Source organism: Lacerta agilis, chromosome 4, assembly GCF_009819535.1.
Source record: "Lacerta agilis isolate rLacAgi1 chromosome 4, rLacAgi1.pri, whole genome shotgun sequence".
NCBI classification, from domain to species: Eukaryota; Metazoa; Chordata; class Lepidosauria; order Squamata; family Lacertidae; genus Lacerta; species Lacerta agilis.
In genome coordinates, this window is record NC_046315.1 from 100,608,711 (window position 1) to 100,634,765 (window position 26,055).

A 26,055-nucleotide genomic window follows, 5' to 3' on the forward strand; every position below is an offset into this window, starting at 1 on the left:
TAATTTTTTTTCATATCCCCACTCAAGACTTTCACTTTCCGATTAAGCAGTTCCAGCTTCAAAACAATAAGCCTTTGTTCATCCGTTAGTCCAGAGTTCAAAACAAGTTCAAACACAAAGTCCAGCATATTGAGAGAGGGGGTGGATATCAAATTTCAGTTCCTGTCTCTATGTTCTTCCTTTTATAGCAGTTATTTTCCACGTCGATTCAAACTTTTCATCGCCATTTTTCCTGAAGCCAGAGCGCAAAGACCAAAACTTTAAACGGAGATATTTTCTGCAAACTTACTCCCCAAAGGGAGATTTTAACAGCCTCATTTATCAAAGTTCGAATACTTTGTAGCCAATTTTGTAGCAGCAGTCACTTAAGCTGGTTAATTTCTTTCCCCCGAAGGGAGGGAGGCAGGCTTCCTTTCCACTTCCCCCCGGATCGTCCGAAAAGCATAAAATCTAATCCAATCGGATACTCACGACCACCGGGTTTCTTTAATTCCAAAAATCACAGGTAGAACTTTGACGCTCGTCGCGGGGGTGACCGCCGCATTTACATCCCGGTTGGGGCATGTCCCCTATAGCCCGGCTCCGTTGTCCCTTCACCCCCACTCCCCCTTTACAGGGGGAGCGAGGGAAGGGTTCGGAGCACTAATGGGCACAGCCGGGGAGCCCAGGGTGCGGGACGCTCTTCCCGCACCCCACCGGAGCCCCGCTTTGCGGTAGCGGGGCTCCAACCCCCGGGACGGACTGGGTCGCCTCGCAGCCGAGGCAACCCACGACCACTCCGCGATGGCGTCGCCGCCGGAAGTCTCGGCAGCAGGCAGAGATTCTAGAGAGCTCTCTCTGTCCTTGCGAGGCTTGGATTTGAGGGGAACTCCATCTTACCAACTAAAAGACGTGAGAGAGGAGGAGTGGTTCCAAGGGGTGCCGGCGCGAGCCTCTGCCCCGAGCCAGCTCATGGCTACACGCGACGAGGGAAGCAGTGAGGCAGGAGCCTAGGGGCTGGAAGTGCCGGAACTGGAGGAGGTATTAATCCCAGGCATCCAGGCAGGAGCCCGGCTAAGAGATCCACTGTTACCCCAGCCGGTCGTATGGAGGCGAGATGAGCAGCGGGGAGGATTCCACGCGCGCAGTTTGTCGGAGGACAATGGACGTTTCCTGAGTGGAGAGCCCATGGCGCACCGGGAGGAGCAAGGTAGCCAGTCTACGCCAAGGCGTCCTCGGGAAAGCGGTGTGGAGGTGGGGTGCCCACTTTTCCAACGAGCGGAGCGGCCAAGGAGCCCTGAGCCGGCGTTGGCCACGGAAGTAAGGCATTATGGAACGGAGATGCTTGCGACTTCGGAGGAGGCGAGGCGGATGCAGTGGGCGGAGAGGCGTCGGGAGAGACAGCAGCCCGTACCTCAAACCTCAATTAGCCCCAGAGGAGCCGAGGTAGGTCGGCAAGGCTATGCTGAGCCACCGCCCCGAGTTCGGGACTGGCCGAGACTAAGGGGGCAGCCCTATTATCCAGGGGAGGAGGAATACTCCCGGGAGGCAGCTGCCCCCCCAGAATACTATTGACCGGGGGAAAGGCTGTATCAGCCAGAGGTCTGGAGCACGCGGGACATTGATATGCATCTCCTGCCCAAATATCAACCCCCCACCGATGTTTTAAGCTATCTGACTTTGTTTGAGCGCTCATGTCAAGATCAGGGGGTACCGCTTGACATGTATGTCGTGTTGCTCAGAACTTTGCTCTCGGGGGAACTCTTGGAACTATTAGGGCGCCTGCCCTCCTCAAAGAGAAATGATTACTCCCATTTTAAAGAACTCATGTCACGCCGTTACTGTTTAAACGCGGATACCTACCGGAAGGAGTTCAGGAAGGTAGAGAAACCTGGCCCTAACGAAAGTTTGATGCTATTGGCAGATAAAATGCTGCAGAACTTTGAGTTATGGGTGTCGGCGGAAGGCGTGCGTACCTTGGAAGATATGAACCAGCTGATATTGAGGGAACTATATTTTAAAGCCCCGCCAGCAGAGTTGGCCAGTTTGGTGGCAGATCAAGCCCCGAGAACCCTAGACGAAGCGGCTAGGCTGGCGGAAACGTTCAGGCAGAACCGTGCTGCCACAATGCCAAAATATCAGCCGGGAGGGGGGCATACCATCACCCCTGGGGCTGGTGGGAAAACAGGAGCGTTCGCTGGAGGCGGAGGAACTAAGGCTGCGTCTCCTGGGAAAGGGCCATCAACAGGAGGGGCTGATAAAGGGAAAATAAATCCCGCTTCAGGACTGTGTTTTTTTTTGTAAAAAACCTGGCCATGTAAAAAATGAATGTGTGGAATGGGCGAGGAAAAAGGGGGCTGTCGTGACATCCACCCCCGCGATAAGAGCATTCCAACAGAAGGAAGACTGGGACGTGGAAATTGCAGCTCTGCAGCAAGCCAAGAGCCAGGCAGTAGCGTCAAGTGAGAGGATTCCTACGCCAGTCGTAAGTCAGCCGGCGGCTGGGGTGCCATCAGCTTCTACAGCCGTCCAGCACATGCGACTAGCAGTGGCCAGTGTGGAGGCTGCCCCTCGGGCAGATTGGGGGAAGTGCACTGGATGACCCCAATTAGAATTCACAACATCCGTGTGCCAGCTTATTGGGGTGCAGGAGCAAGCGTTGGGGGTGCTTCGCCAGAACTGAGCTTGGTGGGACAGGTGCAGCCTGAAGCAGCATCATCTGGTGAGGGTGGGGTTTGCACAGAAGCCCTGCAAATGGTAAAGAATGACTTGTCGAACAAACTCTTTCTGGAAAATCTGAAAGGGGACTGTTTTGCAGAAAAACCTCCGAGTGCCAAGACTTTGGGGGAGGGGGGTGAGAAATCTTTTAACTCTGTAACCCCAATAGAAATGCTGCATGAGTTACCCTTTTTCCCTACAGGGGAGGGAGACGAAGCCATCTCATCTTTTGCAGTCTCTACTACTCGGGAGGAGGGAAAGGAAGAGGAGGATTCCTCATGCCTTCAGAGCCCAGAGGGAGGGGGGCCGGGAAGAGCAGCTTCTCTGGAGGAGGGAGGAGGGAGCATGAGGCCCATCGCTCTGGGGAAGGGGAGGCTTGAAACTGCTGGTGGGCGGGGGGGGAGGATCTCTCTGTGCCTGGGAATGGGACGTCTGGAGGACTTGAAACTGTTGCGTCATCTGGAGGGAGGGGGGATCTGCTCTCTCAAGGGAGGGGAGATTTGCTCTCTCAACCTGGAGGGAGGGGGGACTCGCTCTCCCAGCCTGAAGGGGAGGGGGAGGCCTCATCCCACTTAGGAGACCAGCAGAAGCCCAAGCAGGAACAGCAACAGGGCCCTACCTTGCAAGAGTGTTGTGATGTAGCTGGAGTGAGCCCCAGGGGGGAACAGAAAGTGAGATTCTTGTGTGAAGAAGGATTGTTGGTTCCTGAGACTAGGTGCTTGGAAGTGTTGCGCTTGGCGTATGCCAGCGTTTTGGTTGAGCATCATGAGGTTTGGAAAATTTTGGAAAGAGTCATCGGGTATCTTTTCTGGCCAGATGTGCACCAGAAGATTCAGAAATGGGTTAGGGCGTGTCAGGTGAGCCGGATGGTGGGTGACGATTCAGACAGCCCTCCCCACCCCCTGCAGAGTGTTTCAATGGCGGTTGAAATTTTTCAGAAGTGGGGGACGCATTTGGTTGGACCTCTCCCTAAGACCAGTTCAGGGAAGGTGCAGAGCTTGTCTCTGGTGGACTTTGTGGCTAAGTTTCTGTGGTTAATTAGTTTGCCCTCATGGTCAGCTCAAAGTGAGGCTAAGGCTTTGGTGATGGCTTTGTGCTCTGCGGGCGAGTATTCTGACAAGCTTAGACAGATGTTGGCAGACTTGTGGGCAGTAGCCAAGAAAAATCTAGAGGTGGCCCAAGAGAAACAACGGTTAAGTGCTGTTCAGTATACAGTGGAGTGCAAAGAGCTACACGTTAAGCCTAGGGAGTACCACGTGAACGCTGTAAAACTGTGCGTGGCCCCTGAGATGGTGGGCGTGCTGACTTACTCTAGCAGTCAGGATGTGGACTCCACAGGGCCTGTGGATTTGTTAGCAGAGTATGAGCAGGCAGGGAGCTTGACAGACTTTAAGAGCTTGCCTGAGTTTTCAGAACAACAGTCTGCAGAGTTGCTGGCAGTGTTGGCGCCTTTTGAAAAGGTTGCTAGCAAGGGACCTGGAGGAACACCTTTGATGCAATATCATTTGGATCCAGGTGACACGGTGCCTGTGGCTGCATGGCCCCATGTGGTTGGCGAGGTTAATGTTAAGTGTAAACAGGCAGGGAGTTCCGTGGATGTTGATGGCTTACCTAGGTTGTCAAAACAACAGACCAGGAAGGAATTGATGAACAGCTTGACGCAGGCTAGGAGTGCATTTTGTGTGTCTATAGTGATGATGTTGCTGTGTATTCTAATATGTGGACAGAGCACCTGGAGCATGTGCAGAGGGTGCTGGCGCAGTTTGTGGAGGGTTAATCTGACAGTGAAGATCATGAAGTACCCGGTTGCCCTAAGGAAGGTGGAGTGCCGGGGGTTCAAGGGGAGCTCTGGCTATATTACAGCCATGGGAGCTGAAGTGCAGTGTGTGATGGAGTGGCCTGGGTTGGTGAATCATCTGTTGTAGGCAATTTGTGAATCATCTGTTGTATCTAGCTGTGCCACTGACGGAGTTGCGTAAAAGGTCCAGGCCAGTGAGAGTGAATTGGACAGGGGAATGTGACCGCGTACTTCATCTGTTGGAACAGGCCTTGATGAGCTCCAAGGTTGGAGGGAACGTGGTGTTGCAGCAAGATCAGCAAGGGGAAGGGAGACCTGTGGGTTTTCTGAGTAAGGAGATGCTATGGCGTAGATGTAGTTACCGTATATACCCGAGTATAAGCCGACCCGAATATAAACCGAGGCACCTAATTCTCCTACAAAAACCTGGGAAAGCTTATTGACTCAAGTATAAGCCGGTTCACCTTTGCCGCTGTGGAGGAGGAGGAGTAACGAGCAGCCCAAAAGCAACCCTTTGGGCTGCTCCTTCCTCTTCTTCCTTTGCCAAGTTTGCATTTATGCGAGCAGTTCAGGAATGGAACAAGCTGCCTGGGGAGAGTAAAGAACCGCCGTTCTTGTACACTTCTTAAGGAATGGTTGACTGGGGAGAGCGGGTGGCGGCACGAGCGGAGAGAAAGGGCTTCTTTCTCGCCACCCCCACCACCCGCCTCACTCGAGTATAAGCCGAGGGCAGCTTTTTCAGCACAAAAAATGTGCTGAAAAACTAGGCTTATACTCAAGTATATATGGTATGTGGTGGTGGAGGAGTGCTTAGCTTTGGTTTGGGCCCTAGGCAAGTGGCAGCCACATTTGTGGAGAAAGGTGTTTGAGGTTCAGACTGACCACTCCCCACTTTGTTGGCTGGAGAGGGTAAAAAGCTCCGATCAGAAGCTGTTACGACGGAGTTTAGCGTTGCAGGAATATCAGCTTTCAGTGTCTCACATCCCTGGAAAAGCGAATGTGGGGGCTGATTCGTCACAGTCGTCTTTATCAATCTGTGAAGTGGCTGCTTGCTTCAGAAGGTGCTAAGTGCTTCCAGATTTGCTGCTTACCTCAATTGTACATATTGGAGAGAGAAATGTGGGGCCTTGACCCCAAATTTCTTCTTAGGAGGGAGGGTGTAGTGTCGGACCAAAATCCTTGGTCTGGAGCAAGGATTTCTGGGAAAAGTAGAATCATGGGTATTGTGCTATGCTATGGGAAATTGACCTAAAAGTTGCCCCACTTAGGAATGTAAAAGGGATGTCTTTGAAGAGTTTTACGACTGGGAGATTGCTGGGGGTGTGAAGATCTCTGCTACAAGGAGACATCCTGGCTCCTGATAAGAACTAGGATGGGCCAGCTGGTGTTTATCAGGCGGGTGAGAAAATTAGGGAGGCATCCGCCAAGAGACCTGCAGCTGCCTCTCATCCTTGACAGGTGAGAGTAATGACCTAGGGGCGTTGATTGGCTAACGGGATTAAGAACTTGGTTTTCTATAGGATGTTGATCGTAACTCCACGTGGGGTGAATGCCTTATCTGCCCCAGGCTGGGAAATGCAAAGGGCTCTCAGTTACACCTGACTGAGCCGGCTGTGGCATGGAGGAACATCAAAAGATGGGGGCCTAAGGAACTTAGAGCGGCGGCCTTTGTCAGCTGGTCGCCTGAAGAATGGCCGGTCTTTTCGAATGCAAATTCAGCTAAGTATTAGTCCTGGCCAAGTAATGGAGAGGGATTAGAGAGAAAGTCTTGTAGGCTAGTCTAGTAAGCATGTTTTTGTTTTATGCCTGTACCTTGTATTTTGGGAACTATGCCTTTTGTGTTTTGGTAACTTTTGAATAAAATGTTTAAAAGAACTTTTGTTCTGGTTTTCTGTTCACCTCTGTGTTTGCTTGGCTAATTCCAGGTCTGCCGCTTGGTCATACTACTGTAAAGGGTTAATCAATTGGAGCTCTGTTTGAGCTGGGAAGGCTGTAAGCCGGTACGCAGGTGAAGCAGCCCTCCCTCGCGTTTCACTCTGTGGCTTCAGCTGGGCTTCCAAACTTGCAGGGGGTGGTGGCAGCAACAGACCTGTCTTGACTCAGCTGGCGGGCTGAGCCGAGACAAAAGAGAGCGGTTTGCGCACCCTGGACGCCGGTAGCTGGAAAAGCTGAGAGGCTGGGGGTGCGCAAACTCTACAGAAGGTATATAAATGTTAATCATCATCATCATCTATGGTGTTTTTTTTTTTCAATTTTCAGCCTCATTAGAGACTGTAGATGTAAACTGGTTAACATCAACATTCAAATTCAGAAGCTGTCCATTTCTTTCAATGGGATACAAATCCTTACACCTCTTGACAAGCTATGCAAAGAATTTGCTCATCTAGCTCCAATAATCCTTTTCCTGATGGAAAGTACCGGTATATTGGAAAAACAAGAGGTGGGTTCAAGATAATTGTCCAGACCAGCAGAACTACACAACTTCATTCTGCATCAAAAATAAAGTCATTCAGATTATCTTGGTATCCCAAATGCAGTGGGTTTTGTGCAAAATCTATTTCCACTACCATTTTATATTGTATTTCCAAGAAAAACTGGCCAATTCAAACAAGTTGACTGAACTTCAGCTTGAATACTTCAATGGTTTATTTTCATTGAAGGCTCCAGAAACTTTGTTTTTGCATGCCATATTCACTACAGGTGAAATGAATGGTCTACACTTGGGGGGGCAGTATTGCTTTAATACAGCTGAAGTCCTTTCCTGCTTTTTAAGAAAATACTTTCTTTGATTTTATTTCTATTTATTTGTATATATAGATCACTCTTCAGTCCATGTGGTCCCCCAACACAGCATAGTCATAACTAACACACAAATTCAAAACAAGGAACAATGTAAGCAATTCCCGTGTATAGAAACAAAAAGGACACACTCAAAGCAGGGAGTGGTGAGGGGAAATCATCCAGTGCTGAAGGCCCATCAAAACAGAACAGTTTCCACAATCTTCCTAACTGCTAACCAGGTTGTCTTCCCAGGGGAAGACATTCCCAAGCCTGGCTGCCGCAGCTAAAATAAAGCCCCATTCCCCATTCCCACTGGCCTTAATCAAGATGGTGGTGGAACATGGAGAAAGTCTCCCAATGAAGATCTCAATGACTGGGCAGAATCATGTGTTAGCAGGCATTCTATCCATTATCCTGGTTCCAAACTGCTTAGGGAAGCCTTCCCCAACCTGATGCCCTCCATCACTCCCAATCAGCATTACCAATAGCCAGGGATTATGGGAGTTGTGGTTCAGCAACATATTGAGGGAACAAGGTTGAAGAAGGCTGGTTTAAGGCTTCAAATATTCTCATTTACAAGCAACTATTTTCACTGTGCTCAGCATTGGGGTAATGTGCTCTGAATAATGGGCTCCCATGAACAGCCTGGTAGCAGCATTCTGCCTCAGCTGTTGCTGTTATGGTGCCCACTTATTTCAAGCTTTGACTCCAGCATCCACAAAGTACAGTACGGCCTCCTCTAATATGAAATGTGCTATTAAGAATGAACCACAACTGCTGTCATGTTTGGAGTCCAGGCTGTGGATGCACAATTCCCACCTCCTCCAACCCTCCTGTGCTTCATCCCAGTTGAGTGGAAATGGCCTGGGGTGGGGGGGGGGGAGGAGAGAGAACAGTGCTGGGAGTTTGGCTCTCAGCTTTGCCATTTTGCTGCCAGACAAACAGTCACAGCAAGAGCATTATTATTGGGATTCTCAGCAGCATCCACAGGTGGGAGCCTTTTTCCACAGTGTAGGAAGAGAGAAAACCCCAGAAAGGGACTCAGTGAAGGGGGAGGGAAATAATATGAGAATTATGTGTGATCCAACTTCACAGTTGTGGGTAGAAGGGAAGCTAGAGAGAAAGCAGAGAACATTTAAAAAACAACAACCTATTTTTATTCAGTTTTACACAACAATTTAAATGCAAACAAATCATCCACATCATTATTTAGGATTCCCTGAAACCTTTGAATTCCCTCCACCCTTCCATGGTTACCATTCTCAATCTCTCTCTCCCCCCCCCAACTGCTTCCCTTATTTGCTCTATTTTTTTAAGAAACATTAGTCTTTTTCAGGGATATCGCTTCCACTGGTGAAAGCCACCATGGTGTCTTCTGCTCTAACAGGTTTTCATATTTTCCCCATACAGTGGAACCCCGGGTTACACTTGCGATCCATTCTGGTTCACCGTGCGTAACACGGGTGTGTGTATCCCAAACGCATGAAAAAAAAACCAAAAAAGAAGTACCGTGATTTGAGCATTTCTGCACATGCGCAAAGGGCGCAGAAGTGTTCTGCACATCTGGGGGTCGTGCTCACTCCGGAAACACTTCCGGGATGCAGGCGTTCTTAACTCGAACATCCGCAACCCGGGGTGTGTGTAACCCGGGGTTCCACTGTACTCCATAAATTGCTTTTCTTACCAAATGATTCAAAAACACTTTATGCACTTTGGTCTTCTCATACCATAAATATGCATGCCAACCAAATCTGTTATCATGACCCTCAAGGTCTAAGATATATGTATTTTTTTAAATAAATTCTTTCCAGTAGCACCTTAGAGACCAGCCAAGTTTGTTCTTGGTATGAGCTTTCGTGTGCATGCACACTTCTTCAGATACATGGAAACAGAAGTCACCAGACCCTTATATCCTAATAATAATAATAATAATAATATTAATATTAATAATAATAATAATTTTATTTCTACCCTGCCCTTCCCGATCCAAAAACAGTGCTCGAGGGGGCTAACAACAAATGTAAGACAATGATTAAAACAACTTTAAAAACAGCTAAAAGCATAAAAACACCATCAATAGGATCACCAGAGCTAACTGGCCAGGTTAGTCATGCTAGGCCAATAGGGAGACCAGGGAGGAATTTTAATGTGGGAACCAGAAGGGTTTCTTTAGAAAAAAGGGAAGGGGAAAAGGAATAGGAAATCAGGCTAGAATAACTCAGGTGGAATAACTCTGTTTTACAGGCCCTGCGGAAGGAGGTCAGGTCCCGCAGGGCCCTAGTCTCGTGGGACAGAGTATTCCACCAGGTTGGAGCCAACACTGAAAAAGCCCTGACCCTTGTGGAGGATAATCTGGCTTCTTTTGGGCCCGGGACCCTTAGGCTATTGTTATTTGTGGACCTTAAGGTCCTTTGTGGGGCATACCAGGAGAGGCGGTCCCGTAAATACAAGGGTCCTAAGCTGCATAGGGCTTTAAAGGTCAGAACCAGCACTTTGAACCTGACCCGGTACTCCACCGGGAGCCAGTGCAGCTGGTAAAGCACTGGATGAATATGCTCCCATGGCAAGGTCCCTGTGAGGAGCCTCGCTGCAGCATTCTGCACCCGCTGGAGTTTCTGGGACAGTCTCAAAGGCAGCCCTGCGTAGAGCGAGTTACAGTTGTCAAGTCTGGAGGTGACCATCGCATGGATCACTGTGGTCAGGTCGCGGCGTTAAAGGTAGGGGACCAACTGCTTGATACGGCGCAGATGGAAAAATGTCGCCTTAACTGTTGCTGTAACTTACGCCTCCATGGAAAGGGAGGCATCTAGGATTACACCCAAACTCATAATGGAAGGCGCTGGGATCAATTGAGCCCCCGCAAGAGAAGGGAGTTGGTCTGCACGCCCTATACCACCCTGACCCACCCAGAGGACCTCTGTCTTCGAGGGATTTAATTTCAGTTGGCTCTCGTGAAGCCATCTGTCATGGCAACCTGCCTTTGGTGCTGCTGTGAGATAACAGCCGGCTCGTTTCTCGCTTTTGAAAGCATTTTATTGTCCTTGCTAATTACAGAGCTATAAAAACACGTCTACATTCCATTCATCCAAACGTCCTAACTATCTTCCGTTTCGCGCCTCTTCCAGCACAATAACCTCCGGGTGCTTCGGAAGTGACGCGTAAATCTCTTCCTCCCTCTCTTGCTCCCCTCCCCTTGTTTATTACTGACGTCAGCCCTCCCCCTTTCTTCTGGCGATACCTCTAAGAGAGGACTGTCATCATCGGACGTATCTGTTGAAATTAATGGGACCGGTTCTCTATATCTCGCCCCCTCCCCCTGCCTGTCTGCTTCTCCTTTTTCCCTCACTGTTCCTCCTCCCACGCTCCTCTCCCTATCCAGGCTTGTCTCCGTGACATCCACTCCCTCCTCCAAGCCCCCTTCCTCCCCGGAGTCGCTGGACTCAAGCGGATGGTGTATTTCCGTGCTAACATTCTCCACCTCCCCGTTCCCATACTGCCACTGTTCCGTGCTCGGTGGAGTGACAAACCCCAGGAAGTCTGTATCCTCATTTTCATCCGACTCAAACACCGTCTTCCACTGTTCCGTCGTAAAGGGTGCGAATGACACTACCTCATCAACCTCCTCCTCTGACCAGTCTGGATGGGGTTCCTCTGCCTCCTCCCCTGCTCCGGACCCTTGGTTCCCCATGCCCTCCTCCTGATGTCCCTGCCAACATTCATACCCCGGTGGGGCTGGCTTTTGTGGGTATAATGCATGGAATTCAGCCTTGAGGTATTCCTCCTGAATATTATCATGGCGCATCCATGTATTGTTCTCGGGGTCCTCCCCTTCCCAGGCCACCAAGTACTCCACCTGCCCGTCCCTCCACCGAGAATCGAGGATCTCAGTTGCCTCATTGCCTGCCCCCACTTCCTCCACTGAAGGCTCTGTTGTCACCCCCCCTTCCCCTTGATAAGGGTGCCCTTCCCTGTATGGTGTTAACAGCGCTCTGTGAAACACGGGGTGAATTCTCATGTCCTCAGGCAACCTCAGCTTGAAGGCTACTGGATTGACCTGGCCCACTACCTCGAAGGGTCCCAAACGTCTGTGCTCTAACTTCCTGTACCTGCTTCTGGTGGGCAGCCCCCTGGATGACAACCACACCCTGTCCCCCACCCTGATGACCTCCCCCTCCCTCCGATGCTGATTGGAAGCCCTCTTATAGGCTTCTTTGGCCCTGTCCAGCGTGCTCTTGAGTTGCTTGTGCAGTTGGAGCATCTCCTCCGCAAAATTTTCTGCCGCTGGCACGCTCGGGCCCCGGTCCTCTCCCCTCGGGAACGACTTCGGATGTCCTCCATAGTTTGCAAGAAAGGGTGTCATCCCTGTGGAAACATTAACTGAGTTATTATAGGCAAATTCCGCTAAAGCTAGGAACTTTGGCCAGTCCGTCTGTCTTCGGCTAACGTAGCAACATAGGTACTGCTGCAGGATAGCATTGGCCCTCTCTGCCTGTCCATTCGTTTGCGGGTGCCTGGCCGTCGACAAGTTGAGTTCCACGCCCAAGAGCTCCATGAGCTTGCGCCAGAACCGCGACGTAAATTGGTGGCCTCTGTCGCTCACGACCCTCGATGGTACTCCATGCAGCTTGAAAACGTGGTCTACAAACAACCTGGCGGTCTCCTCTGCCGACACCGCCCTGGGACAAGCCACAAAATGGCACATCTTGGTGAGCATGTCCACTACGATTAGCACTGCCGTCTTGCCCTTCGACGCCGGCAGATCTGTCAGGAAGTCAATGGACACCATCTCCCATGGCCTCCCCGGGGTGGGCATGGGATGCAACAGTCCGGCAGGGGGTCTATTGTCACTTTTGACCCGTTGACACAAATCACAAGCTTGCACGTATCCTTTGACGTCCTCCTGCACCCCTGGCCACCAGAAATCCCTGTTGACCAACTGCAAGGTCTTTTGCTGTCCCGGGTGCCCTGCCGAAGGACTATTGTGCAGTTGCTTGAGAACCTTAGCCCTCAAGTGATCCCCCGGAACATATAATGCTCCCTTGTAGAACAACAGTTCATCCTTGGCTACGAAGCCGTTTTCCACCCCTGTACCTTGTTGAAGATCTTTGAATTTCTGCTGCGCAAACGCATCTTCCCTAGTTAGACGTCGTATGAGAGACTCTTGATCCCTGGCTCCAGCGCACTGCCATCGGCTGGGTGGCATCACATGTCTCTCCTCCGGCACTCCCTCGTCCTCTAGGTACTGCGGCTTGCGAGACAAGGCGTCCGCCCTCGCATTCTTGTCCCCCGGGACATAATGGATCCTGAAATCAAAGTCTGCAAAAAATTCCGCCCATCTGAGTTGTCTCTGGTTGAGCACTCTGGCTGTTCTCCAGTACTCCAGATTCTTGTGATCCGTGTAGATCTGGATCTGGTGGCAGGCTCCGATAAGGAAATGCCTCCATTTTTTGAGCGCCGCTACAATGGCCAACAGCTCCTTGTCCCAGATGGTGTAGTTGCGTTCCGATTTGCTGAGTTTTCGCGAGAAAAACGCACAAGGTCTCCAGTCGCCTGCTGCATCCTGTTGCAGCAGTACCGCTCCTACTGCCCTGTCCGACGCATCAGTTTCCATTCGTATGGGCCGCTCCGTGTCGAGGTGCAGCAGCTGTTCCTTCGAGGCGAATACCTTGCGTAACTGCTCAAACGCCTCCTGCGCCTCTGGAGTCCACTGAAACTTCTTCTTAGTACTCAACGTGTCGGTTATCGGGCTAGTGAGCTGCGCAAAATTCCTGATGAACTTGCGGTAGAAATTGCTGAACCCAATGAAGCGTTGTACATCTTTTCTGGTCTTGGGTGTTTTCCAATCCAACACTGCCTTTACTTTCTCCCCGTCCATTGCCAGGCCTTTGTCTGACACCCTGTACCCCAGAAAGTCCACTTGCTGGACATGAAATTGGCATTTCTCCAGCTTCGCATACAGGTGATGCTGTTTCAATTTCTGCAACACCTGTCTGACATGCTGCTCATGCTGCTTCTCATTGTCAGAATAAATCAAGATATCGTCCAAAAAACATACACAGCTCCGGTACAACAAGGGACCCAGCACATGGTGCATAAAGGCTTGAAAGGTGTGTGAGCCCGCCTGGAGGCCAAAGGCATCACTGTGTATTCGTAGGTGCCAAACGGGGTAAACATCGCTGTTTTCCACTCATCTCCTTCTCTGATCCTTATGAGGTTGTAAGCTCCTCGTAAGTCCAACTTCGTGAAAATTTTCCCTTTTCGCACTGCCGCCAACAAGTCGTCGATCCTGGGCATCGGAAAGGCGGTTGGTTTCGTTCGCGAATTTAAGATCCTGTAGTCACAAATAAGGCGTTTTTGTGCCGTATTTTTCTTGTCCACGAAAAAAATCGGGCTTCCTCCTACCGCCTTGGATTCTCGAATGAATCCCCTTTCCAAGTTCAGTGTGAGGAATTCCTTCAGCTCCTGCAACTCCTGCTCCGACATGGAATACAACTTTCCTGCAGGCAACTTTGCCCCCGGCAGCAACTCAATTTGACAATCGTACGGCCTATGGGGGGCAGCTTTTTGGCTTCTTTTTCACTGAACACTTCCTTGAACTCTTCATACTGTGGTGGAATTCCCCTGGAGTCTTCCAACCGTACCGTGGCGATCCTCCCCTCCGTCTCCGACGTGTCCACCTCCATCAGGCAATTCTCCGTGCAATGCGAAGATCCGAAGGTGAGCGACCTCTGGTGCCAGGCAACGACCGGATCATGAAGATCTAACCAGCTCATGCCCAATATGATCGGCGCCCCGGACAGGTGTGTGACATTGAAAGCAATCACTTCCTGATGCCTCGAGACGCTCATCCTCATGGGCGGTGTCTGATGCCTCACTTGGCCCCCCAGCAGCTCTCTCCCATCAATTGTGGTCACCACCAGTGGAAAATCCAAAGGCAGCAAATGGATCTGGTGGGCTTTGGCGAAACTTTCGGACATGAAAGAAGCAGAGCTGCCCGAATCTAGTAAAGCTTCTACCTCGAGAGGGTACCCGTTTGGCAATTCCAGCCGTACCATCAGCACAATTCCTGGCCTGGGCTCCCTTGGAGTCACTGCACTGTGCCGTTGTGGGGGGTTTACTGGCGTTCCGCCTGCTTGTTCTTCCCCTCTCTTGTTCCCAACCAGGCTTTTGGTATTTCCCTGCTCCTGTGCTTCCCCACTCGCCTCCTGCCCCGCAGCCGCTGCCATCCCTTGCCAGACTCGCTTCTGCGAACAATTACGGGCTAGGTGCCCCGTCTTGTCGCACACAAAGCATTGGCGCGCCTCCTTCTCCCCCCTGCTCAACAGCTCCCTGCGAGGTTTCTCCTTGAGGCTTTCTCTTGTGTCCCAACTACCGTTTTCCATTGGCTCTTCGGGGGGGCAGATGCTGCTTGATTCCCTGAACCAGCTGAACACCCTGGGAAGGCCGCCTGTATGCCTTTAGTGTCTTACTGCCGAGTACACTCCGCCCTTCCCATTCCCTTAGTTCCTGCCGAACCCCCACTTGCAGAGCCAGCTTGATATAAGCATCCGTATCCTTGGGTCTTGATCCCTTGCTTATTTCATCCAAAATTTCCGGGTTCAGCCCCTGCTGAAAAAGCGCTTCAGTTTGTGGGGCTAAAATCTCCCATCCCAGTTTATGGCAGAGAAGGGTAAATTTCGCCACATAATCTCTCACAGTTCCTTTCCCTTGTCTGAGGGTCATGAGTTCCTGCTTGGTTATCTCTTGATCAATGTCACTTGTGTAATGAGCCGCCATGGCATCCAAGAAATCCTGGAGATTCCCAAGCGCTGGGCTGTTACTTGCCAAAAGTGGGCATGCCCATTCTCTCGCTGACCCCGTCAAGTGGTAAATAATAAATGCTACTTTCTCAGCATCAGTCTCAAAGTCTTTCCCTCGCACCTTCAGGGCATAATCAACCTCAGTCCTGAACCCCAAATATTCCCTGGGGTCCCCATCAAACTTACTCACTGATGCCAGCTGTTGCCTCTGTGCCACGACTGCTGGGGCTCCTCCTCCACCGGCCTTGCGCGCCTCGTCAAGCCTAGTTTGAAGATCTCGTAAGTCTTCCTCCAGTTTGGCAGCTCGCAGCTCAGAACGCCTTTTTCTCTCTTCCAAATCAGCAACTCTGTCTGCTCCCTCCTGCCAAACTTGCAAAATCTCCTCCCTGACTTGACTCTCCCAGCTGGCTCTCTCAGCTTTCAGCTTCCCTTCCATGTCTCGCCCCTTTCCAACAGTCTCACAGCAACGCAGAGGAGTTAGGACGTGTTGTCATGGCAACCTGCCTTTGGTGCTGCTGTGAGATAACAGCCGGCTCGTTTCTCGCTTTTGAAAGCATTTTATTGTCCTTGCTAATTACAGAGCTATAAAAACACGTCTACATTCCATTCATCCAAACGTCCTAACTATCTTCCGTTTCGCGCCTCTTCCAGCACAATAACCTCCGGGTGCTTCGGAAGTGACGCGTAAATCTCTTCCTCCCTCTCTTGCTCCCCTCCCCTTGTTTATTACTGACGTCAGCCCTCCCCCTTTCTTCTGGCGATACCTCTAAGAGAGGACTGTCATCATCGGACGTATCTGTTGAAATTAATGGGACCGGTTCTCTATATCTCGCCCCCTCCCCCTGCCTGTCTGCTTCTCCTTTTTCCCTCACTGTTCCTCCTCCCACGCTCCTCTCCCTATCCAGGCTTGTCTCCGTGACACCATCTATCCACAGTCTCCAAACATCTGGTCAGCGTGTCCGGGGCCAAGTCAGGATAGCCGTCCATCAACAGATAGAGCTGGGTGTCATCAGCATATTGGTGACAACCCAGCCCAAATCTCTGGACAATCTGGGTGAGGGGGCGCATAAAGATGTTGAAGAGCATCGGGGAGAGGATTGCGCCCTGAGGCACTCCACACACCAAGGAGTGATGCAAAGACATCTCCCTCCCTAGTGCCACCCTCTGTCCCCGACCGGAGAGGTAAGAGCGCAGCCATAGTTGGGCTGTGCTCAGAATCCCCGCGTTGGCAAGGCGGTGGTCCAAAAGATCGTAATTGACCATGTCAAAGGCTGCTGACAGATCTAAAAGAATCAGCAGTCCCGACCTGCCTCAATCCAGTTGTCTATGGAGATCATCTGTTAGGGCAACGAAAGCCGTCTCGGTCCCGAAACCAGGACGGAAGCCGGACAAGCTCTCTTTGGTGCAACACACAAGACTGACACATTCAATGCCAGAGATCGCCAGTGCTGGCAGAAGCCCTGAAAGGGCAACCCTCCAGGATTAACAATGCTACTCCTCCCCCCCGACCCACAGTCCGCGATTGGTGGAGGACGGAAAAACCTTGGGGTGCTATCTCATGTAGGGAGACTACTTCACCTTCCCGCACCCAGGTCTCCATCATGCAAGCCAGGTCAACTCCCAGCAAGACAAAGAAGTCACGTATGGTGGCAGTTTTATTGCCAATGGACCTGGCATTGCACAACACCAATGACGGAGGTGGATAATCCCTGCTCACCCTACCCTCGTGCTTCGGGATGGGGCGTAGATTAGAAGGGGTTCGAGCATTATTGCATCTCAAAGCCCTTCGCTGGTAATGATATCTAGCCCCACCGCCATACCTCCCTAGCCCTTCAGTAATGGGGATCCCAGACCCCACATTAGCCTCCCCAGTAGGAGAGTGACATCTCCTCACTACCAAGTCGTCCCTGGGCCAGGTCTCATGAATCAAAAGGGTATAGGGAAGGAATGAGTGTTCCATAGGGTAAATATCCCTAAAAGATGAAACCCAATCAACCGCACCCCCAATGGGGCAGGCAGTCACATGATGGTTCGCTGGTTGTCAATCCCTCTCTGCCTCCTGGGGAGAATAAGGTACTATTGATTCTGTCTGTGGCTGTGGGAGTATTAATGAAGCATGAGCTATGAAATGAGGATCACTGGCCAACAAGGAACCAACTTCAGATTCAGGAGCTCTGTCCATTCTATCTCGCCAGAAGTGCAGTAGGGAAGGTCGATCATTCTCACATATTTTTGAAGCATTAGGCAAAGGTCCAGATATAGGTTGGGTGCTGGATTTCTCCGGGCTGTCAGCGGCATGGAGTTCTTTGGGTATTGTTGCCGTACAAATGTCAAAGGCATCCATTTCCTCATCTACTTCAATGTCACTTGAAAAGGGAGCAGGGAATTTCACTGTTGTCTTACTATGGGGTAGAAAGCTGTTGGACATCTTTAAATATTGTGCTCCAGATTCTACTGTCCTTACGTTTTGGGCAGAAATCTCAGTCTTATATAGTGAGAGGGTGGGGAGGGGTAATCCTTGGTTTCTTTCCCTGCCATATAAATTTGGAAATATCTTTTTGCCATTGTTTGAAGTGTCCCTCTCTGCTGACCATGGGTATTGTTTGAAATAAGAATAACATTTTTGGCAATACATTCATTTTCATAACTGAAATTCTTCCCCATTTAAGGTGTTATCAGACTGGATGGCAAAAAAATAAAAAATAAAAATTGAAGCTGGGAGTCTTAGAGATGAGGAGAGTCCCAATGTTCCTGAAGAAAGAGATAAAGGATACTCCAGGTCTCCTCTAAAAGCCAGAGTCAGACTTGGGGTTCTGAGGGAATCTAAGCCATTGCAATTCAGTCCCTAGTTTCTCAATTTATTCAGTTGCAGCATTTGGAAAATTATTGAAGCTTTGCCTATCTTCAGTGTCTCTCACAAAGGCATTTGAAGTGTATGATCAAGACCCTTTAAGGAGACAGACTTCTGAGGAGTCAACAGAGCTGGTCAGCTGCACCTGTAAAAATGTTACATGGAAAAATATGAGAGAGACATTGCACTACCTTTGTAAATCAAGAAAACCTTTAATAATTTTTTTTTTAAGTTCTGATGTAATTAAGTGGTGGATTTATGATAGTATATCTGCCATTATTATCTCTAAGGACAGAGATAACGTTGGGATGAACTTCCAGAAGCTCTAAAAAGGATCATTATCTGTCTGGGGATCAAGAAATCTTCACGGACAGGTGAGTCTGGAGTGGAAGTAAATACAGCGCTCCCAAACATCACTCAATAGCATTAAAGTTTATCTCCAGGGCAAAGAGCCACCAAGCCTCCTTTCTTTAATTATCTTTGAAACTATTATAAATTACTAAAGGAAACTAAAGAAACTACTCCCCTGACAGTAAAAATGTTCACTTAAATTATGATCCAAAAGCAGGCTTAAGAAGAGACTCTAGTTAGGGGTTTGGAAATAAACAAAGCATTAAGTGTGACTAAGTTATATTTGTATTAAAGAAAGTTACCCATGGCTGGTAGACTTCTCTTCATGTTTTAGCATCTTTTCCTTGTGATTTGTGAAATTTCGTTGCATGGCCATCTGTGGCTCAGGTGGAATCTTAGGAATGTGAGCTAAACATTATCTGACTGCATAGAAAAGCAGGAACCGTGTGAACTTATAAGATTCTTTAACGATAAAGGTAAAGGGACCCTTGACCATTAGGTCCAGTCGTGTCCGACTCTGGGGTTGCTGCGCTCATCTCGCATTACTGGCTTCCGGGTCATGTGGCTAGCATGACTAAGCCACTTCTGGCGAACCAAAGCAGTGCACGGAAACGCCGTTTACCTTCCCGCCAGAGCGGTACCTATTTATTTACTTGCACTTTGACGTGCTTTCGAACTGCTAGGTGGGCAGGAGCTGGGACTAAACAAGAGGAGTTCACCCCATTGCGGGGATTTGAACCGCCAACCTTCTCATCAGCAAGCCCTAGGCTCTGTGGTTTAACCCACAGCGCCACCCACGTCCCACTTAAGATTCTTTAAGGAGACCACAAATGTATCTATAAAAGAACAACAGCTGGGGGAAATGAAGCCTGTTATATGTTGCTCACACTTTGGACTAATTCATACATACCTGCAGCAATCATTGCTGTCAAAGTCACTTTTGCATTGCTGGAGTTCCATGCAGCACTATAAGAATCACTGTTTGATTTCTGGTGTGGCATACTTTTCTGAGCTCCAGAGAGTGCAGTGTGCTTGTGGGCAGAGGGTGAGCATGCACTGCATTCTCAGCGGTGATGCTATCTCTCTTCATTGAGTGATTGCCAAGGATCCAGACAAGCTTTGCCACGTGCATCCTCTTCCGCTGCTTAGCAACCATATTGTGTGCACTTTGCTTGTAGGTCCCTAATGAGGGGAGACCTAAAGCTTGTCTACAATAAATCCAGATTTAAGAGCTTCTAATGAGTGGAGGTTAATTGTATTTCCTATGTATACCAACAATCTTTCAAAATTCTTTGTACTTGCTCATCATTAGAATTTTGTTAGAGAAATAACCTCCTCCTAATCTTTCTGATGCACAAAATCCATTATTCACAACCCTTTTCCCTCTGGTAGCAATATTGGGAAAGGTTTGCCATAAAGAATGCATACAGATTTCTTCCCATCTTCCCTCTCTCTATCACTGTCTAAGCAGCCGCCTCTCTTTCTCTCTCTGTAAAAAACAACCAGCTATCCTAGCTCAGGGAGCTGCTCCAAGTCTGAAGTGTAACCTTTTGAAGATGAACTAATTAGTGGTTTTTACTCGGAAGGAGAAAAAGAGGCAAAAGGTAATTGTGGGCAGTGACATGGGTTGGGCTGCCTTTCAATTTGTCTTTGAATCAAGGATCAAGTCAGGTCAGCAGAACAGATCTTTTGTATTTGGTTTCTCTCTCTTTCCCCCTATTGTCTAAGTACAACGTGTGAGTCTTTAGTCAGTGTAACTGAAGTTTTCTGGGTTTCAGATGATATGTGCATTTCACTCTACTCTGTTATCTTTTGTGGAGCTCTCACTTTCAGTGATGTAATGGGAGCATAATATTGAAGAATGCACTATGACGGAATAAAGATTTCTTGGAGACACACACACTTTCTACAAGAGGCTGAATTCACTGAGATTTTCAAGAAATGTGTCATATTTACTTACAAAATTTACTTACCTTCAAGAAAACAGTGATATGTTTACTTATCAAATTTCTGACCTACATATTGACGTGTCCTCAAAACACCTTTTAAAATGAATCAATACTTAACAAACAAACAAATCACATATCAAATTAAGCACCAATAAAAAGTGCAAGAGATAAAGCACTATAAATGAATCACCTCACTGGAGGTGCGTCTTGGAGTAAGGAGACTTACCAAATGCAGTTCAACAGCTATTGATGGGAACACAAGGTGGAATATAGGAGGAGGCAGGGCTAGATCAAGCAAAATAAGCACATGCTTAGGACATCAAGGGATGTGGGGCACCACAGAGCATTCATTTTCTCAGTTGACATATATTAAAAGGCCCAACAGAGCAGCTGTGCAACAAGGCCGGCTGGATGCTTTATCTCTAGTAAGAAAAGAAGCAGATTAGTTCTGAGACTTTGCAAAAAGTAAGAGTCTTAGAAAAAGTAGGAGAATTTTTTTCCAAATATAAATAAAGTCAAAGTATACAAAATAAATATTTTGTATTTTGTTTCTCAAACCACTACAGTTATAATATTCACATTCTTTTCCCCTTGCTGTCTTTTCCATTTTGGAGTTTTAGACATATGTTAGATGGGCTTTCAAATCTGTTCTCATCCTCATATATTTTGTACTGAAATATCCTCCCTGTATTTTCAATTCCCCCCCCCCTCCAAATTGCTGGAGTTGGTAATGTTCACTACAGTTCAGTGCTTACTACTAAATAGGGATAACATTTTGGAAAGTGAATTATCTACTGCTCACTGGCGCCTTTATGTTCTCCATAACAACTATTCTCTATCAACACTTCATAACTAGGCTTGCAGAGCAGGAAGTAATCCTTGTAAAGTCAATATTCTAGTCCTTAAAAAAACCTAGTATAACAAGCTTAATAAAATAAACTATAAAACTATCATTTTGACCCAAAAAATAGCCTGCTGTTTAATACCGAAGCCAACAGGGAAAGTTGTAATTTCAGGGCACTCTGCTGAATTCCTCAAGAAAACTGAAAGCACGAAAATAAGAGTTGTGCATGAAGAATGAGCAGGGCAATAGTTGCATTCCAAGGCAATAATTTCATAAATGACTAACTGTGGGAGGCTCTTTGCTGGCAAGCATGGAAGTCAAGGATCTTCAATGGTGTAAGAGGCAAAGAACTGGATGTGGTGATGAAAAGATTAAATTCACATCCCAAATTGGCCATAGGTTCTGTGTTGGCCATTGGCAAGCCTTATTTCTCTACCTGTAAAACGGGAATTGCATTGACAGGCCACACAGTCATTGTGGAGAAAAATGATGGAAAAACATGCTCTTCTGCTAGAACAAGGTTGGCAGTAAATCACAATGACAACTTTTAAAGAGTCAATTCCAAGTCAAAGATTTAGCAGCATTTGTGTTTTTCTTCCTAAAAAACAACACTGTGCAAGCAAGAAAAAATCTTTTTAAACCCCTCAACGGCTCAAAACTGTAAATGTTTTGTGTAGAAATGTGGACTCCAGGACATTGGTTTCTCTTGCGCTCATTTGCCAAACTGCTCTTCAACTTTGTCTCATGATCCAAAGCATCCTTGCCTTTAAGTGCCTATTTAAAATTCCATGTTTTAGGACTGAAAGTCTACAGAGTAGTCTAAGTGTCGCAAGCATTTATTCTGTTTTTCTTTTGTTTTCTTAAGATCAACCTAAGGAAGGCTTCTGTGGAGCTCAAAAGCTTGCATTTTAAACACTAGTTTCTATTGCATATGCTTCAAACATGTTTACTATTCTTGCTTAAAAACAGTCCTGATTTATAAATACTGTTTGATGGTGACATGAATAACTGGGAGATATGCTCCCAGTTGAAAGTTGTGTAGTAGAGGGAAAACTGAATTAATATACCTAAAGTTGTTGAAGGGAAATTTTAAACTGTGCAGAATCTAAATTTAGGCTGGTGGTTATGCCTGCATGCAGAAATCATGTGCACCGCGTTCCTAAACACATCTTGAAACATATGCATGTACTAAGTCTAAAAAAAAGGAATGGAACAGTGTTAAACAAGAGCTTGATGTTTAGGGTAATGAGAAAATACAGAATTCTGCATTACTATTTTATGCACCTCTCCATTATTAACGAGATTATTCCTGAAAAGAGTCAACATCAATGCTGGTTGTGCAGCTACTTATTACTTCTAAGGATGTGGCCCATGTTTAATTAATTATTGCTGCTCTATCACATCAGCATTGTGTTCACTGCACAATATAGCTGCAAACCGTGAAATTGTGGTCACATTAAATTGATGGGACTTTCCACACCGGGTCATTTCCTGCTTATATGCACAGGCAGTTGGGGCTCCCTGACAAGTGTGCCAAAAACCACCAAGAGTTGGGTCACTTACCCTTCCTCTGCAACAAACAAACCCTTAAAGCTACAGCAGCATCTTTAAGCTTCCAGACATTTGAGGAATTCATTCTTTGCACATTCCTATATGCACTTCAGTCCACACTTGCCAGACTTTTGTTCAAATTACAATTTAACCACTCACCAGATTTAGCACTTCTCAACAGTTTAAGCATATCAAAATGGACATTTAAATAATATATTGAGAGAAAATACACATTTAAATATGTGTTGAGATGCTTACTTAAATACATATTTTCATATGGTTTTTAAACAGCAGTTTAATGTGAAAACTGAAAACCCTGCTAAAAAGCCAGATCGTATATGCTCTTGCTGTATTAATTCTATACACTGGTGGTGATTGGAGAGAACCTGGTAGAAATTTTAGAATCATAGAATTGAAGAGTTAGAAGGGACTCTGGGAGCAATCTAGTCCAACCCCCTGAAATGCAGGAATTGACCAGAGCATATGTGCACACATGCAAAGGAATATAGGAATCTGTCTTATACTGAGTCATACCAATCAGTATTGTCTGTGGGATGTGATACATAAGTAGCAATCAAGTACAACATTCCTTGTTTTTCTAGAGTGGACAAGTGGGGGAATGTTTGATCTAGCCAGTCAAAAACTTCCTGTTTCCTCCTGGCTGGGACATCTTCCTTTGCATGTGACTAGAGGTGGTCATGACCTTACCAGGTAACAAAAGGACAAGCAGACCCGTTCTCTCTGACTTCCTCCTTTGTTGCAGCAGCTCTTTTTAGCTAGAAATGCTCTGTTGGCATGTTGGCATACATGTTGGATAGACCCACATGTATATACTTTGTAATTACCGGTAAGTCTGCCTTCAGGGACCAACTGTGAACTGATGATGTGAGTAAACTTGTTTTACATGCTTTACACAAGATTGTGGCGTGTTTATTCTTTTAAGAGGGATATAAGGGAATTTACCAGGAATCTAATATTAAGAGGCTTAAATAAGCCTGCTGTGCATTTAAAGGGGGAACTCTGATAAGTTATAGAACTTGCTAGCACAAGTTAGGAAGGATATTAATAAACAATATATCCTCTCCTCCCTCCCTGAACATTCCCACATTGTCTACACTGACCGGAAGTGGCTCTCCAAGGTTTGAGGCAGGGGTCTCTCGCAGCCTGACCTGGAGATGCTGGGGATTGAGCCTGGGACCTTCTGCAGGCAAAGCAGATGTTCTGCCATGAGAAACAACCCTTCCCCATATGAACCATAACCATAGGATTCATGTTTACAAAAAAGAGAGGTGAGTTCTATGTACATAATTGAATGGATTGGTGCAATCTTGAGCCATATTCCCAGACTCTGCAGCAGGGAAAACAAATGCACTGGGATTTTCCATGGCTTCATTCCAAACTATAGATCTGCTTTGGTTTTATACACAGTATAAAACCAGCACAGATGTGGTTTTACTGTATAACTCCTATGTCTTCCCACCCTGCAAAAAATCCAGTGTGTTGTGAGGGTGCTAAGAATTTCTGGGTACTCTTGCATAAGTACAATTTTCTCATTTCATGGGGAAAGTATGATTAAATGGTGAGGGACTTACAGTATATCTCAATGAATATTTCCCATTGTGGTTAGGGGAGGGTGGCATACAGGAGGAAAATGTTTTTTTCCTAAACCTCCTTTTTATCTTCTATCCAACAGTCATGCTTGCCTCCTGATTAGCTGCTGCCAGCTGCCATATTTGCTGGTTGCCTTGTTCCTGGAAATGTGATCCGAGGCAAAGGAAGATCACACGAGCCCTATTCTGCTATTTGTACAAATCTTCAATTAAAATACCAAGGTTGGTGATGGAATAGTGAAAGGAATGCTGTGCTGGGGATAGAGCTAGAATCCTGGCTCCACTCCCTGCTGTTGCTACGCATGAGGGAACTACAAGCATGAAGTGATGCCACTTCAGCTCTACACATTTCTGGTTGAAGCCACTTATCCTTTATTCACACAGACATGGAGATGGGCATCCTTGACATCGCTGCACCTGTTCATTGTTATTGTTTTAAGGCAATACTGGTTTCATATAAACTTTGTTTCTTGAGTACTATATTATTGTATAGTACAATATAGTACTCTGTTGTTGTTGTTCAGTCGTTCAGTCATGTCCGACTCTTCGTGACCCCATGGACCAGAGCACTCCAGGCACGCCTATCCTTCACTGCCTCTCGCAGTTTGGCCAAACTCATGCCAGTCGCTTTGAGAACACTGTCCAACCATCTCATCCTCTGTCGTCCCCTTCTCCTTGTGCCCTCCTCTAGGATATTTCTAATAAAAATGACTTAGAAATAAATACATAAAGCTGCATAACTGATCATATTCGGTCATGGGACAGAATCACAAAGCCCACTGAGATCATAGGGAATTGTTCTTTTTTGCAATTTATAAAGAACAAAAAGCAAAAATTATAATAAATAATGTGATATCAGAAGAAATTAGAATTGAAAAAGGAATGAGACAAGGGTGCCCTATCTCCCCTCTCCCTTTTATAACGGTCCTGGAGGTCCTTTTGAACATGATCAGAACTGACAAACTGATAAAAGGAATAAGGGTGGGAGAGAAAGAATATAAATTGAGAGCCTTTGCCGATGACTTAGTTTTATCCCTACAAGACCCAGAAACAAGTGTGCCCAAAGCATTAGAGATAATAGATTCATTTGGACAAGTAGCAGGATTTAAGTTGAATAAAGCCAAAACTAAAGTACTGACAAAAAATATGGCACCTATGCAGGTACAGAAATTGCAAGACCAAACTGGACTTAATTTTGTTAACAAGGTAAAATATCTAGGGGTGAACTTGACACCAAAGAATCTAAACCTGTTCAAGGACAATTATGAAAAACTATGGAGTGAAATAAAAAGAGATTTGGAGATATGGACTAGATTAAAGTTATCTTTGATGGGCAGAATAGCAGCTATAAAGATGAACGTTATTGCCAAAGATGCTGTTTTTATTCCAAGTACTTCCAATTATAGATAAGGTAGATTGCTTCAGAAGATGGCAAAAGGACCTATCTAAATTTATCTGGCAGGGGAAGAAACCCAGAATAAAATATAAGATTTTGACAGACTCTAAAGAAAGAGGTGGATTCTCACTGCCAGATTTTAGAATTTATTTTGAGGCTACAGCCTTTTGTTGGTTAAAAGATTGGTTTAAGTTAGAAAATATGGATGTGTTGGACTTGGAAGGACATGACAATGTGTTTGGATGGCATGCTTATATTTGGTTAGACAAAGTTAAAGCCCACAAAGCTTTTAAAAATCATATTATTAGGAATGCCTTGTATCAGGTTTGGACCCAGAATAAAGACTTATTAGAGAGAAAGACCCCTAGATGGCTGTCACCAGTGGAAGCTAAGGCCTATAAGAGACCTAATATGCCTGCAAAATGGCC